The sequence below is a fragment of the Micropterus dolomieu genome, linkage group LG18 (genome assembly GCF_021292245.1).
Source record: "Micropterus dolomieu isolate WLL.071019.BEF.003 ecotype Adirondacks linkage group LG18, ASM2129224v1, whole genome shotgun sequence".
Classification (NCBI taxonomy): domain Eukaryota; kingdom Metazoa; phylum Chordata; class Actinopteri; order Centrarchiformes; family Centrarchidae; genus Micropterus; species Micropterus dolomieu.
Genome location: NC_060167.1, coordinates 1,936,441 through 1,952,057, shown reverse-complemented (window position 1 = coordinate 1,952,057; position 15,617 = coordinate 1,936,441). Strand labels below are relative to the sequence as shown.

General features: G+C 43.3%; 1 protein-coding gene across 4 annotated transcripts in view; it reads right to left on the bottom strand.

Moving 5' to 3' along the window:
• The window catches only part of LOC123956643 (metabotropic glutamate receptor 7-like), a 342,022-nt gene that overhangs the window by 230,916 nt on the left and 95,489 nt on the right, over positions 1-15,617 (bottom strand). Inside the window, exon 2 of one of the 4 annotated variants that reach the window (XM_046028986.1) lies at positions 12,157-12,275. The exons of the other annotated variants lie outside the window; for them this stretch is intronic. The gene's annotated coding sequence lies outside the window, so the exon portion shown is untranslated. The remainder of the gene's footprint in view (positions 1-12,156; positions 12,276-15,617) is intronic. 4 annotated transcript variants of the gene reach the window in all.

Sequence of the window (15,617 nt, the reverse complement as noted above, 5' to 3'; positions counted from 1 at the left end):
TTTATATCTGAGAGAACCACAAAATAAACTATTCAGCCTGCATGCCCGTGCATCTGGAGTCAAGAGTGGAGGAATGGTTTCATGTTTAGATTTCATGAGCCTAAAATGATGAGAACTAGTGAATTAGTTAAAAACCTCTGATGGGTGCCCATGAGATATGTTTGAATGCAGCGCTGCAGATGGACACGAAGATCAAACCCATCCCACCCTCCCTCCTAAAACAGCACATAAATAACTAAAGCAAGCACCATCACTAAATATGATGCACCTATTTCTAAACTTAACCACGTCTAGAGAGTTTTACACCTGGGACGCTCAGTTCAGGGAAAAAAAACAACAGTAAACAGTTCTTTCCCCCCAGTGCATGCTGGGAAAAAGCTCTCTCGACACAGAGACCGCCAAGATAAACTACTTCAACACACCTGCTTCTGGTCTGTTTGTATTCATCTGTATGTACATGAGCGGCGACCCGAATATACTCGCTTTTAACTACGTGTACCCGAGATGGCTGCCACGCGTATCTTGCGTTCCTTTGGAGCGTTGGTTGTGCACGTCTTCAGAAATTAGCACTATGCGTCTGCGAGATGCAATTCATATCGCAAGACAAAAGTACTCAGACGCCTGGTCGAGCGTCAGATTGCACACTGGCACGTCAAAAGCGCGTGATTTGACAGCAAAACGCGCGTCTTTCAAGTGTCATTTGCCATTAAATCGCGTGTTCCCGACGTGCGCTGTGGATTCCCCTAAAACGCACGTTGAAAATGGCCGCTTTTTTGTATGAAAACGGGAGTCTTTGATGTGTGATTAGCCATCAAAACGCACATGCGTTTTTTCATGACAAAAACGGCGTTGAAAACATGCGTTTCGAGTCAGACAAAATGCACGTTACAAACGTGTAGACAGGCCAACCAAACAGGCAGCGCAAACCTGTGTTGGAAGTGTCCAAACAGGCGAAAAGAAGGTGCTCTTCCTTTAGTGTTCCTCTTTTTAAGGCTTCAGACCGTCATGTCTTGTCAGCTAGATGGAGTTTAGGGCTGTTTTTAGGCGCTTTTGATGCAATCAGACGCTCGACCAGGCGTCTATGAGTACTTTTTCTTTCGATAAATTCAGCACATGAACATGGGGGTAGTATGAAGATCTGACCATCAGGTCTGCAACAAACTTCTGTTCCACACACCAGCCCAGGTGGTGGCAAACCACCACTAAAGATGATCCGGTCCTGATCTGCCACCTCATGGATTCACGTTTAATCCTCCAGGTACACACAAAGTATGCAGGCAAGTATGTGAACAATACCGCTTGCGTCGCCGACACCCGTCTACGCCTACGCATTGTTAAAAAAGTAGTAAACAAGTATGTCGGTGGGCTTAAGGACACAGAAGTCCAGAGACAGGGCTGTTATCCAAGAAAAAGATAAACCTTTACTTTCAGACAGACTAATGTGGCAGCAACAAATATCTCACTGACCAAAAGTCCGTCTATATCCAGTTTACAACTCCATCGAGACATCAGCGGTGCACCAACGGGTTTCCGATCACATATAAACTGTAGATGGTTACGTTCTGGCTTGACAAACATCAGAACTTAAATTTGGCGACACAACAACAGTTGAAGGATGAAAACATTCGGATCCTGACTCAAAGTCTCCACCATCGCTGCTGGTTGATGCGAAAGGCCTCATGAGTTGGAATAAGTGAAGTCATAATGAGTGAGGGGATCAATTAATGATGGGATGAATTAATGACAGCTACAGTATATATGCCCTCAATGATTTATGTTCCAGCACTATATCGGCATTAACAAGAGGAAGTGAACTGACTGAACTCTGGAAGGGCTCAGAAATAAAGTAAGTAAACTCGAGAGAGAGAGAGAAACTTCATTTTAAAAAGGTGGATGATAAAAGATGCGTCTTTAAAATACGGAGCTGCAGCTTAAAACGTTACTCTCTCTCTCTCTCTCAGAGCCGGCGCTAATCTATGTAAGAAGACGAGAATAAATGTGGGAGATGAAAGCGGATTTTCTCTGTTTGCTGGAAAATGAAAAGGTGTTTGCGGTAATTACAGAAAGTCTGTGAGAGGTCGGGGATTATTTGATCTATTGTCCATCAGGGTCGTCACTAATGGCCAGTAAAAATTAAAATCCATTCCTCAGGAGAATCTCTGAGAAACTCTTAAAGTTGCAAATCCCCCCACTAGATATTTCTCCAATTACCCTTTGATCTGCGGGACCGGAGATGCGCTCACATTACTGTGCATGGGTTAAAAGTCTGATGCACGCAGAGGCCACGCAGAAGAGTGTTGTTCTGTCCGTCCTGCCTCATTCATTTTGGCTTTTATTTAAAGGAAAAAAAGAAAATGAACAACACAGCAGCAGCAGTTCTGTCTTCAGTTTCTGTGACCAGAGGCCTTTTCTGAGCCGTCAACATCACAGCAGGACCTCATTTACTTTCAACTGCGGTGATCAGCCTCCTCCTAAAGCACATAATAACAGGTTTTGGGTGCAAAAGGGGTTGGGAAATCTGTTTAAACTAATCTGATCCTATTTAAATAATCCAGGTGTTTTCTGGTAACAACATCTGCTGGAGCAAAGGTTTCTGTTTCACCAGCCGGACTCCTGAAGGAAACAAGGACTCAGACACCCACTCTGTATTTAAATCCAAACTCCAGTAGGGACACAAAGATGTGTTAGGGCCCAAAGTAGCTGTTATATTCAAGAGTGTAGGTTTGTTTTCAGTATATACATTTTTATGCATTTCTCTGTAACATGCTAAATATGTCAACATGCTTTTTGTCTAATAAATGTAGATAGATATTGTATATATATAAATATGTATGTTTTTTGTTTGTTTTACCTTAAAAAGATGCAGAGGTACTCTTTGCAGACAGCCTTGCCTTCAGCCGCAGTAAAGCCCAACAATAAGGTAGAGCAGCCCGTACAGGTGCATCTCAAAAAATTTGAATATCATGGAAATGTTCACTGTGAGCACCAGAACCAGACTGAGAGATTAAAGGCTGAGTGAATAAGCTGATCAGAGCTCTTCTCAGGTCGACATTTGTGTTTTAAATTCTTTCTTGTAACATGCTAATACATTTTGAGATACTGGAGTTTTGATTTCCATGAGCTGTAAGCTGTAATCATCAAGATTAAACCCCAAAAAAAGGCTTGAAATATTTCATTTTATGTGTAATGAATCTAGAATATATGAAAGTTTGACTTTTTGAATTAAAAAGTGGGGTGGCGGCGATGGCCCAATGGATAAGGCACACGCCTTTGAGAGAGAGACCCTGGTTCAATCCCCCACTGTGTCCCTGGGCAAGACACTTAACCCTAGTTGCGTGTGACCTCTGTATAGCAACTGTAAGTCGCTTTGGATAAAAGCGTCAGCTAAATGAATAGATGTACAGAACAGCATTTGTTCATGACACAAGTGAATGATTTGGGAAGGGTGCCAGAAATTAAAGGGGCATTATGGAGTTTCCAGCGGCCACTAGCGGCGCGGTTTTAAGATTGCAACCAGGCGTGAGCTCGTCCGCGTGCTCGCTTGAAGTCATGAGCGAGCAGAATCTGAAACACGTTGATACAGAAATCCTGAAATAAACGCAGAAACACCACCAGCTGTGGCTTTTCTCCAGACATGTTCAGGCTCTGTTACTTCAACGTTCCCGTCTCAGAGGCAGATCAACACCGGCTCCGTAACGTTACTTCATTCAGCGCAGCGAGACGCATTTCGGCACAATACTCCCGGAAAAAAGGCAGAGTGACAGCGGCTATAGAGACAGGCAGGGAGGCAGCTTCACGTAATATACTGGAAACTCCCACTGCAGCGTTACAGTAATAGTTTTATCAGCTGCAGGTTGAACTAATCCACGCTCGTTACATGATCACGGTCCATTTACTGCATTTAGCAGACGTGCTACATCGTTAGCTCGCCTGCTGCTTTCAGTAACCATCTTTACTATCTGTATATCATGTGTAATGTCAGCACAGCTACATGTACTGGATGATAATGAAACGGGTAGTGAGCTGGACTGAATATTATAACGAGACTGTGTCACACTTTATAACAGTCAGACCGCAGCCAGTAACTTCACTGTAGTGTCAGTGGATGGCTCTTCCTCTGGGTTGTATGTTATGTGGGTCACGTTAGTTACAGCGACTGAGAGCTGGAGAAGCTGTGAGAAAGGCAATAAACCCAAACTGAACGTTATAAAGCTACTGTAGCTTTAGCTGGCTGCGTCACTATAAGCTAACGTTAGTAAACAAATCGCTCCACATTTGCTTTTTACCGTTACATCCTTTCAGGCTAAATCAACAGCGGTACACAGGATAGTAACACGTGTCGCGTTAGTTGGTGAAGTAATGTGGAAAGCGATATAACTTTCCGGATAACATTAGCAACTGCTCGGAATTAGCTAACGTGACTTTCTGTGTGTTTCTCCAGCTTTACTAACGTTCACTTTGTTCTTACTCCACATCATCTGAACCTGTTTGGTCTGATGGGCTTCAGCACATAAACCTTTATTGTAGTTTTGGATCCTTACGTGGAGCCTGTGTTTTGCTGGGAGCCGGTTGTTTTATGGTGTTAGTGGACTGCAGTTAGCTGCCGTGTTGTCGCTGTAGTCTGAGAGGCTCGGGAGCGCTCACAGGGCTGAATCAGACCCGGAGATCTCGCATTAAAAGCAGAATAGTGGCTGATGGAAGCAAAGGAGAAAACATGCGTGTGCTTCATTTACAAGTGAGTTTTGAGCCCATTAACAATAAGGCAATTACAATTTTATTAATTTCATTGAAAAACTTACATATAGCCCCTTTAAACAGTCTATTGTAAGACAAGGAGAAACTTAAAACGTCTCTTTGCAAGGCAAATGAAAAGCAGGTGGGAAATAAAGTTTAATTTAGTGCTTCAGTCTTCATGTGCTATGATGCCTGACAGTGACAAGGGAAAGCCAAGTGAAGGGCTGTTGTTTTAAGTTTTTTCCAAAGCTCAAGAAGAGTGATGCTCACAGTCGCCGTCAGAGTGAGGCTGAATATGCCGGCGGCGTCGCCGCAGCTGGTCTTCACCACACTATGGCGGTTTAACGGCCGTGTCCTTGAAAAGTAGCTGAAATGTGTTTAAGCTTTTATGGCTTCTGACTCAAGACGTCACAGAGGCCACCTCATCAGGCCTGCGGGCACGGATGCTGCATCATGCCCGCCCACTCACTCACACTCACACACATTCTGTCAAACACACACAAATGCACTCGTGCACAAAATGAAAAAGCACAAGTTAACGAGCAAACGTACTGTTGCACAAACCAGAGCTCAGTGTGTGGTAGTTTTTAGCTGAATCTGGGGTGGAAGCCTGCGGCACGAAAACACAGCCCAAAATCTCAGGGTACCAGAAACACCTGCCGCTCACACACACACACGAATGCACACGTTCAGGTGCATCACAGTTATTGGAAGCATCAACTCTCTCCAAGGCCATTATCTCGTCTCCCAGTGAGAGAGACGAGGTCATCTGACAGACAGACATTATTTAGGTTTTAAATCTGAATAAAAAAAGTAACACAGTTTACTCCGTTCGACCCATAAAGGCATTTTCAGCCGAAACAGCATGTACTTAGACGCAAGATGTAGCAGAAGGTAGTCTTAACAGAGCTGTTCTGACACTGACCACATGTGCATAAATAGTTGTTTTTTTTTAAAGAGAGACCCGAGCACAGTCAGATCCGACCTGAAGAGACCCGAATAGTCAAGTTCTGTTCAGGTCGGTTCCAACAGAGAACAAACAGCCACGTTCATAAAGAGCAGTAACGTAACGAGTAAACAGGTCCACAAATAATTAGCTTACATGTTTCAAAGACTGACAGACTACAATTACTATATACGGTGTCAGTCCTCATGTGATCCTGCAACCCCCAAATGACCTCCGATATACAGCCCGCTCACAGATCTGCAGAGCGCAGATGACAGGCTCGGGCTTTCTTCAGTCGCTCCCTCGCCTACAAGTGATCTCCTGAAAAGAAAGTCTTCCTTCAGGTCTCCCTCTGCTTTCAGGAGCCAAAATAACCTCTCAGGCTGATGGATTTAGAGTCACGTCGTTATTTCTCCGTCGACGGCCCGCGGCCTCGGCAGGTGGATTGTGGAGATTTTTTAAAAAGCTTATGCTGGGAGAGGGGAAGACCTCTCCCCCGCACCTCCACCACCTACATCTTCTGAAATAGAAAAGTATTTATCATCTCAGCAGCGAGGTGAAAGGTCAGCGTCACGCAGGTGGAAGTCCGACACGAGGTCCTGATGTTGCACGCTGCCTCCCGTAGGCTGGATCACCTCCTGGCAGATGTCAAAACTCCCGGTCCCCACAAGGCTACTGAATACGAGCAGCTCCTCAAACAGCAGGGGGGGCCTCAAGAACTGGCAGTGCTTTCAGAAGTAATGTCTTAAAATGGCGTCAGGCCAGCCGCGTCCACCTCCTCGGGCTCCCGCGGAGACGGCTGCCCGTCATGGCCGAAGTTTCCACATCTGCTCAACAGCAGCTGACACGCACACCTCCAGTCACACAGATGACCCGTGTTCTGCACTCTGTATTATTGCGCTGACATTTTGACACACACACTGTGGCACTGAAAAGTCAGCACACAGAGGACAGGTTGATTGCAGATACTGGAGGCACCGTCCTGCCTCACCCTGACAGACAGAAAGAAAACAGAACAAGAGACATAAGATCCAAATGCTCATTATCTCCAGCGTCCATCAGTCGGTCCCGCTCTGCGACACTAGGGACAGGTGCCACCTGAAATAAAATCCTCAATGAGCTCAAGTTGCCGGCCGGCGAGACGAATGACAAGCCTGACAAAGAAAATTGAGAATAACACAAGCCAGGAAAAGGTGGGAGGACGTTCCTCTGACGTGATCCAAAACCTGATATAAACCCATCAGTCATGTTTTCTGAAAATTAAATAGTTTCCTCGTGTGACCATGTGCAAAGCACCGGCGTATGAAGCTGCAGCTATGGATTATTTTTCATTTTCAATAATATGATGATTATTTTCTCAATTCATTTGGTCTAAAAATGTCAGAAAATAGCGAACATTGTTCCATCACAGTTTCCACGGCGACATATTTTAATGTTTTGTCCAACCAAAAGTCCAAAACCCAAAGACAGTTCAGTTTGTGAGTGTAGAAGACAAACTGTGAATCCGGCACATTCAACGCTGCTGAGGAGTTCGGTCCTACGACCTCCGTTTGGACGTCTAGTTTCCCATAAATATTGCGTCCAGTGGCGGCTGGTGAAAAATATTTTAGGTGGGGCTGTGCCATATCCAGTCAGTTTCAGTAACCGTCCCAGTTCAATTGAACACTAACTGCAGGATAGCAGTGCTCTGTTAAATGGTCAGAAATGTTGAATTGGCCAGCCGCCACTCATTGCGTTGATCTATCAATTAATCATCTAATCTCAACTTGGAAATTACAGGTTAAAGGACACATTCTTCTCTCTCTCTAATCTAATAAATGGAAGCACCGTCACACAGCTGAAACGCCCACGGCTGCATGAGGAGTGATGGTTTGGTAAATTGTGTCGTGGGTTTTAAAATCTGCCACATAAAGGTTTCCTTCCTCTATGACTTCTGTTTATTATTATTTTACAGTTTAGTTTATTCACAAAACATTTAAATACAAGTATGATGATGAGATATGTGAGAAGGGACACCCTGGTAAGCTGTCTGAAGCTTGTACACACGGGCCCAGACACTAAGCAAATAGTAGACATGTATTTGAAGAATTAACATATTGTCTAGATTAATACAACAAATAAAAAAACCCTAAGAGCTAAACCACCCTAATCTAACTACCAAGTGGTCCCAAGATATTCATTGCATCAGTCTAACATTAGCTAAACAGGTAGAATAAATAAATAGAGACATTGAGCAAATGGAAATAACATTAAAATTAAAAGGGATTTCAGAATGAAAAGACTAATTTAACAAACTAGGGCAGAAATCCCCAGCCGTTTAGGGAATTTAAGCTTGGACATATTTTAGTAGTACCTATTGTCTCAAGCTCTCTCTAAAAGCTGACGCAGACAAAGATCTTTTAATAGTATTTTTCAGTTTCATTCCAAACACGTGGACCTCTGCGAACCTTTTCCATCCAGAAGAACTCATCAGAAATGCTGAAACGTGTTGCGCTTAAAGGATCGTGAAATGGACTTCATCTGCAGCCTCGCTTAAATCCCCAAACAAAGTCTTTTCTCAAATATATTTGATCCAGCTTCAACACGGGGTTCTCTATTTTCACAAGACTAGTTTTCAGAGTTTAGCTTTGTGCCGAACAGAACTGGAATTTCATTACTTTTGCAGGCAGAGCTGCTCAAATCAGAAGAAATTATGAATTTAGCTTACAAGTCAAGGATGAGTTTATTTATTTCTTATTATTTAATGCATGTCCATCATAAGCTCTCATCAGGGACGCTGGCAGAAGGTCAGTCTATAACGACGTTTTAATGTTAATTTGAGAGGCCAGGATAACTTATCTAATAGTTATTAAGCAGCAAACCTGCAAACACCAGCGCAGCCACAGCAGCTACACAGTCTACAACAGGAAGTAATGCATCAGAAGGCCATCGCTCAGCAACATTAACAAACCATAGCTACCTCCCCATTCCTACATCCTAATCAGATATTAAACTGCTGCCATGTGAGGAAGTTTAGAACATTTGAAAACATCTGAAACCTTCTCTGTTGATGAAATAAAGAAATGCAGTTAGACTCGGGAAGTTTGCCAGATGCTCCACTCAGACCTTGATGAATTGCACGTCATTTTAAATTGAAGGTGCACACCAAAGACTTTGATTTAGTCTTTATGAAAGCAGCTGGCCAACAGGTAGATGTACAGGAAAGAGAAAAAGGAAGGAGAGAAGACTGCGTAATTGCTCGTAACATTATTTATCATCCTCAGCATCATTTAAAATCTGTGTAGTTTGGTGATTATATGAAGTGACTCTGATTTCTTTCTGTACCTAAAACAAGAATATTCCAAAACTGAATATTCATGTTCTGGCGCTGAATAAGCCCTGTGAGACGAGACAAACACAAACAAAGGCGAGTGACATGAGGAAACAAACGAAGGAGCTGTGTTCCTGGCAGCAAACCAAACCCTCCACCCTCCGCCCCTTTGATAGATTATATTTATAAGCGGCTTGGTCATCGCTCTCTCCCCTCCATCATACCTGCTGGCGTCCCTCTTTCTTCCCCTGGACATGGAAAGGTCAGCACCTTGACAGCTTCAATAAAACAAAACCTGCGCTACAATGTGGCAGTGGCTAAACCCCGCACTGATCCGAGACGTGGAGGCGGGGGGGGGTGACCTGAGCTGGAAGGTGACAGCGGCTAAAGCTGCATTGATCCAAGACAGACGGCAACAGAAGGGGAGAGGAAGTGATCGACACCAAAGACCGAGGGATTGGCAACAAGAGAAGGAAACACGGGGACGAAGGACGAGAGGAGGAGGAGCAGGAGGAGGAGGAGGAGGGTGAGCGGGGATGACAATGCGACAGAGAGAGAAATCCAAAATTGATTCTAGGGCCCAGAAGCTTGTCTGTACCTGAGCGGAATAAAAAGGCAGAGTCATTCAGAAAGAGACAAAGAGAGAGTGAGAGAAAGCAGACTGGGTGGCCACAGAGATGCACCCAACACCGTTATTGACATTTCCATCTGACATTTGTGCGAGCCTTCGATGGCAGAGGACTTGGAGTTATTGACCCTCTGCTGAACGCTGATGTCCATTAAATGTGTTTGTCTGGGAGGAGCGCCGCGTGATGTGTGGCAGCTGGTGCTGCTCGTGTCCTGGGGCCTTTTGGCTCGCGTGTACGGCCTCGAATCTTCGTCAGCGGGGTCAGAGCGCAGAGTCAGCGCTCAGAGCGTGGACATGGCTGCAAGACGTGAAATTTATTCTTTTAGGTAACGCTTTGATCCAAAGCCACTTACAATTGCTACACACGTCAGAGGTCGCGAGGGGTGAAGTGTCTTACTTAGGGTCACATTGGTGGGCGTGTCACAGTGGGAATTGAACCACACCAAATGCATGTGTTATCCACTGCTCCATCACCACCCTACAGATGGAAGAGTTTATACTGTAGCCCCCCGCCACACCCAATAACCCCACCAAGTCACAGACAACAGGTCCCAATGGCCTAAAGGCAGGTACGACTAGAAAGCAGGAATATGAAAATACAAATCTTTATTTGTGAAGAAATATATAGCGAATGCAGCCGGGCTGTCAAGCAACAGTATATCTAGATACACACATTTAAGTTTAGCATGTTAATATCAACCACTATGGGTTTTTTCAATTGCGCTGCCGTTAATTAAATATCAAAACAAAGACAAAACATGGATAATCCATTATTCCTGCAGAGTACAAGCTCATATACATGTTAGTATCTCAGCCAGTAACAAGTTGTTTTAGATGGAAGCTTTATGAATAAATGAAACAGAAACATACTTTGGGTTCTGCTGTAGATTTCAGAACATGACGTGGTGTTTAAGGGAGAGCGGGGTTCAGTTTGTGAGATGTCATTCAGCTGCATTATTCTCTACAGTATAACTTCATATATGTTTAACACTAGCCTGTAACGCTGTTAGATTAGAGATGCTGTCACGTAGGAGGATAAATCGGCCTTGTGAGCGCAGGTATCGACTGATCATCTCAAAATGCCAGATATCAGGCTGATTAATCGGTCTTAAAGAGTCCTCAAAGAGAATCCGGTCGATTTTGTGCAGACTCCCGATTGTATATCAACAATAAACCCGGTTAAAACAGAACAAAAAATAAACTATTTAACTATGTAGCCTTCTTAACTACGTTAGAAGAACAAAATCTAAACAATTCAGCTAAATCAGGCAGGCAAAACGCTCTTATTCTGAAAGCCCTGCAGGGAACTGGGGGAAAACGGTTCGCAGAGCGCTGTGATCGGTTGTAGAAGCACACAAAATGACAAATAAACAGCAAGTCAACAACGTGGGGGGTGCAGGCTAAACGCTCCGCTGCTGAAACGCTTCCAGTGTGAGTTGACGCCAGGCTGAGGACGGGTCTAAACCGCCGCCTGTGTGAGTCCGGGGTTACACTAATTAGCATAGAGCACAGCTGAGGCTGCTGGGAATGTCTTTAGTTCTGCAGGTATTTTGTTGTAAACCAAAGCGTTGGACACATTAACATGTTGACCTGATGATGGCGCTAGAGGAAAAATCAGAGGATCACCAAAGTGATTACTGGGGTGTGACGAGACGATATTTTAACACTTTTTAAAGAAATCTTCAATGACGAAATAGGGTAAAATTGGTAGGCTTCGGCAGACTACGCTGGATACAGCGTGCGGGAGAAGTAAGACAAGCGCTCAAACGCCACAGCGAAGTGGATGGCTACACACTGCATGCTGATTAGTGTTGGGGAAGATGTCGGTCTGAGGAACGCTCTTTAAATCACAGCGTAGACGCTCTTTGCTCAGGTGATCAGACAGGGAGACGGCGCTCCGCGAGTAAACAGCAGGCGCTCTATGGAGAGTAACCATGGGAACGGCTTCTGTGCGCCACACAGCTGTAGCCTATTTAACTCAACTTCACCTGACAGGCCTTCATCTAGTTCTGCGGGGACGCTCCGCCGTGTGAATTCCCTCCTGTTGGTGTCCTATTTAGTTAAACAGTAACAGATTCTGGAAACTCCCAAACAGCGAGGATCAGAGTCTCTGCCAATGATTCATGCTTTGGTTTAATATTTAATTTGATTACTTCAATGTTTAAGTTGAGATTTACAAGAAATATTATATTGCTACTGTGTAAAGGGAATACTGCTGGTATTTATTTAAAGTGTCTGCAAACCACATGTTGTTATACGTTTGTGTATATAGCAGTATATTTAAATTTTGCAATGAATGCAAAAATTTTAAACGTTGCCCAGCGCTAATTTAAATTAATTAAATCAAACATTTATTGAACATTTGTTACATTGTTAGTGAGGATAATTATATCGCAATAATTATTGTTTTACTGCCCAGCCCTATATGACGACACACATGACTGGAAAAATAGGGTTTTATTTAACTGAAAGTCACAAAATGCAAAACAATGCAGGTGCAATATTTCTTAAGATACTGTTCGAGTCTTGACAAACTACCTGAAAGTGTCTTCTATGCAAATTTCCCCCTCACACTCCGTCATGCTGATATGGAGACAAAGGCTTCCACTCTCATGTGGCACGAGATCTCGTCACACCTTTAGTTGTTACAGTCCATCCTGAGGGGAACATGAAGTTCTGAACCACATTTCATCAAAATCCAGTTGTTGAGACACAAAACGATAAAATAAAACCTCATGGTGGCGCTATAGGGAAAGTCAGAAGATCCCCAAAGTCTGTAGGATTCATCCTCTGGGGATCGCGAATATCTGCGCCAGTTTTCATGACGATTCATCTCACAGTTAAGATATTTCAGTGTTTTTCTGATTAAATATAATCATTATTATTTAAGCTTTGCAAATACTGACCTTGAGACCAAAGTGCTTTAAACACAGTCTATAAATGCATGAGTGTCATTATTTACAGACTTCTCTCTCTCTCATCGCTGTACTTTTGTATCTCTGACAGATCTCTCTATTCTCTATTAATTAGCCAGCGGGCCACATCTGGCACAGCGTGATCTCTGAACCAAATCGAGTTGACGGGGCCTACGCAGCACATATGGCAGCGAGCACCGAGGCTGGTGTTGATGCGCTGACCGGACGTCACTCAGCAGTAATAGGCGTATGAGAGTGTTTGGAGATTTACATGTGTTTCTGAATCTGTTGCTGAGACGTTCTGAGCCTCAGTAACGTCAGAAAAGATATTTACACTGCAGTGTGACTGAATTTTGGAGGATTATCACGCTTCTGGAACTACAGCTCCCATAACGTTTTGGGGGATTTATAAAAGGAAGTGTAATGTTGCCACTGAGTTCGCTCTGAGCTAAAACTTAAGCCCTGTATTTTTTTTGTTGGCCATTATTTGTTCACATTTGGACAAATATGCCCCATTTAAAGAAGCCGAATTAGCTGTTAGCATCCCCTGTTAGCAGCAAACAGCTGTCACTGGATTACTGTGACACTGAAGAAAACTAAAAACATGAAGATTCTCATGCAGGTTCTGCATCTTTTTCCCACGATTTCTAAACGTGTACACAACAGGACAAAAGTTTTACAACACCCCCATGTTTCCAGTTTGTAAATCTAAGTAGTTAAAATCCAGTGATAAAAGTAAAGTAAGCAGCAAACTGCCAAAGTTAAAAACAACATTTACATCACCAGATCTAAACTTAACAGTTAAATTAATTTTGTTCATTATTTCCCTGTAGCATCAACCGATGACCAGCTGCTCGGTAGGAAGACCGTATTTCTACAATAAATACAGTACATATAAAGCTTCTGAGGGTGTATTAACAGGCTGTTCCAAGGTGTTTACTGAAGAAATGTGTTTCAGTTTTCAGGGATCGAGTAATGAGTTAACAACTGGAAGTTATTCTGCAGCAATGGAACTATATTATATTATTTATAATATTAATGAAGGAAGACAGAGCAGCTGGTCATTAGTTGATCCTCCAGTGAAATAATGAACAAAACTCCTTCATTTAATTGTTAATTTTAGATTTGAAAATGTCTGTTTTGGTGACGTAAGCGTTGCTTTTAACTTTGGCAGTTTGCCTCAGAAAGTGTAAGTCACACTGAGTCTAAAAATGTGTGGATCATGTCTGTTCAGAGTATCTTAATCAGCTCCGTGAGCTGTTTGCCTCCGCTGAAGCTCCAGCTGCTGATCGTGTTGTTTAGCCAAATTAGCACGACAAACTACAACAACTAACTCCCTGTGTGCTCTCTGAAGGTGCCCTAATCAAGTAAAGGCAGCGACAAGGTTTCTGATTGCTGCTCTGTAATCACAGACGGTTCCCCACCCCTGCGTCTATCAAAGGTGGTGTTTTCACTTCTTTGGCAAAAAGGCAATTGGATGCTGGTACATGTGCACGCTAGCATTGTCGCTAACCTGTACTGTGTGGCATAAAGGGTTCATCAATATCAAGTAACAACCTCACGTGTACACAACACACTGCTATAACATCCAACGTCTCAATGGGCCTGTTTCTTAACAAACAAAGAAATGCTAAGACCGAGGCTTCCTGTACGCCACGCGCTGCTGCTCTCCACCTGGAATACACACAGCAGGGAGTCTCTTAAAGGTGAGGAAGGTTCGCATTATGACACGATTGATAATATTTTTTGCTAACTGATATCAGTCGGGAGAATCTGACTTTGAAGCAGATGTTGCTCACAGACTCTTCATCGATCTGTCTGTTCTCTGCTGCTGAAGAGGTGAATCATTCAGGTGGACTCAAGACACAGCAAAAAAAAAACACTACAAAAAAAACTGCTCCTTTTCTGTGGTTGCCATGGTCACACGGCGGGAAGTCGAACAAGTCGAACATCCATAAACTCCCAATGCAGCAGCCGCAGCCGCCTTCCCTCCCTTTTCCGTGCTATTGCCTTCGTGTTACAACGCGTCTCAAAGCAAATGCAGCAAATGCAATTAAATTTAGTCAAATACGGCCCATTTAAAGTAACCGGATTAGCGGTCAGCAGCTCCTGTTAGCAGCTCCTGTTAGCAGTGGGAACATGGATGTACAAACAACTTTCCCGGGATTACTGTGACACTGAAGGAAACTTAAAAATATGGAGAAAATGAGGCTATTTGTCTTTGATTATAAAATTGTATTTGCTTAGAGGCTTGTGTGTATTTAACTGCTGTCCTTTCTCTGTTTGAAACTTATACTCTATGTTCTCTAATGCTGCTTCTTAGCTGGGTGTCTCTTTCAAAAGAGATTTTAATCTTAATTAGACTCATCGGGTTAGATAAAGAAAAAGAAAAGAGATTGGCCGGCTATCCAATCCGCCTCAGGACACATGACGTGAGTCAGGTTACATCCACGCTGCTGTGTTTGCGTTTTAAAATGAAACCGATCTCCTCTCTGTTTAAACGACTGACAACGCACATCACGAGGTGATTCATCAGGGTTGGGACGGTCACTTTAAAAACGTAATCGGCACAATTACTAAAAAAATGCAATCAGTAACGTAATCCAAGTACCACAAAATAAAAGTAATGTAACCTGATTACTTTTAGTTACTTCTGGGTACTTCAGTGCCAAATAGGCAAATGAAGACAAGAGAGTTTCAAAGATCTGTTTTCTGCTCTGTGTAGTTTTAGAGAAACATAGAAAATCTTCCCATGAAATCAAAATCCATGTTTAGATGTATTTATATGATCTGCTTTGTCACCACTATGGCCAATCACAAAAAGCCTTGTTTTATAGGTATTCTTGATGACATTTAAGAGTGTGTCATTTGGAGAAGCATTTTAAAATGTTGATGACTCATTCTTGATGAAAGGATTCTCAATATGATGCTGCTGACGCACAGTGTTTCTGGGACCGGGCCCCACGGATTACTGTACAAAAACACAGAATTTTCACTGATTTTTGTGAAACTGAATCATATTGTTGCAGCTAACGGTTCTATTAGCTTACTCAGCCCCGGGGGGGGGGGGGGGCGGGGGCCAGA